Source organism: Elephantulus edwardii, unplaced genomic scaffold, assembly GCF_000299155.1.
Source record: "Elephantulus edwardii isolate Elephantulus edwardi_28Jun2011 unplaced genomic scaffold, EleEdw1.0 scaffold00326, whole genome shotgun sequence".
NCBI classification, from domain to species: domain Eukaryota; kingdom Metazoa; phylum Chordata; class Mammalia; order Macroscelidea; family Macroscelididae; genus Elephantulus; species Elephantulus edwardii.
In genome coordinates, this window is record NW_006400076.1 from 578,155 (window position 1) to 579,738 (window position 1,584).

At 47.9% G+C, this 1,584-nt stretch overlaps 1 pseudogene; it reads right to left on the minus strand.

Annotated features, from left to right (window-relative positions):
* Positions 1-754: 754 nt before the first annotated feature.
* LOC102871474 lies at positions 755-1,269 on the minus strand (annotated as a pseudogene).
* Positions 1,270-1,584: the final 315 nt, after the last annotated feature.

Genomic DNA, 1,584 nt, shown 5'->3' on the forward strand with positions numbered 1-1,584 from the left:
GGTGGCCTCAAACTGTGTGCCTTCAGGATTGCAGTGCAGCTTCTCTCCATTAGACCAGCAGAGCTCCTTATATATAGAGAGTGGCAAGAAGATAGAAATATACAAATACAGATATATAGATATAAGCAGGAGCGGCATCCACTTCCTAAACAACATGCCTCTGGAAACTCTATGCGTTTTAGCAAGTGATGATGAGTATAGAAAGGCTTCAGGCCTTTTGTTCATAGGGTCGCAATGAGCTGAGCTCAACTCGACAGCAATCAACAACAACAACAATATATTTCTATATATCTATGTATGTATATATATATGTATGTTGTTGTTTGTTGGGTTGTTTTGGTTTTGGGTTTTTTTTTTTGTGAACTCACACACATTTGCACAGCGTTTATTCCTCTGAAGGAATCACAAGTTGACAGGATAGGCTTCTGTGCAACAAACTCAAGCAGAGGCTCCTGTCAGGGACTGAGCTGCCACCTTCCCCAGGCAAGCTTGAGCCCAGTTCCCTCCCACCCCCTGCCCAAGTCTCCTTGCCTCCTTGCATCTTCTCCATCCTCCTTGGAACACAACTCAGAGCTCAGACCAGAGCTCACTTTTCTAAGACTGTTTCTAACTGACCAGGGTCCAAAGGCACAGGATAAGATAAGGGGTCTGACTGGTCCTCTGCCATGGCCCTTCTCGAAGGCTGAGCAGGAGAAATTTCCTCATTAGGTCTTGCAAAATCACAGTGTGATGGTGAAGAGAGGGCTTGCCTCCTTTAGCCAGGTGATAAGAACCCTGTCTCTCTTCTCGGACGGCCACAGTTTCACATAGCATAGTGAAGAATGTTGTCGGAAAGTCATGGGGTTTCAGCCCTGCACACAGGCTTCTATCTCAGGCACAGAAAGCTGGCTTTGCAGGAAGAGGCACAACTGGCTGCCTGACAGAAGGACCACACTCTGCAGCACCTTCTCAAGGAAGTGCTGCAGACCTTGTCACCACTTCTCAATGAAATCATCTGAGCTGCCAAAGAGAGTTGACTTCCCGGAAGTTCAGGTACAGGCACTAAGCCAGCTTTTCTCTGTAGCTGCTTTCTCAACCACACAAACTCCCAGTAGCAGCACCACACACAGGATGTCTTAATAGTAAAGGCTTGCTGTTTGTATGGAGGAATATTTTATAATCCACATAAACTTTCCAAGAACCTTCATTCTGCACACGGGGATCCTGAACGTGCACAGTGATCACCTCTTCCTGCTCTTGAGTATCTAACATTCTCCACCAAAAGCCCATCAGAAGAAAGCATCTTGAAATGAAAACTGACTTCAGTCAATATGTACTGCCAACAAATGCCCCAGGCTGGCTCCACGTAGCCCTGGTGGGGCTTCTCCTTCCAGATGAGACGGAGGTGCCTGGAGACACAACAGGAGATGGCTCCCAACATGCCAATCTGGAATGTTGGGGACGCCCCACCCCTATAGCTGGGGTGCTCCACTGTGCTATCGCTCCTCTGTAGCCAGTCAGAGCAGGGTCCACGGCTTCTCCCTTCCAGCACTGGAGGAGGGACGGAGGGACCATATGTTGTGTGTGTGTGTGTGTGTATATATA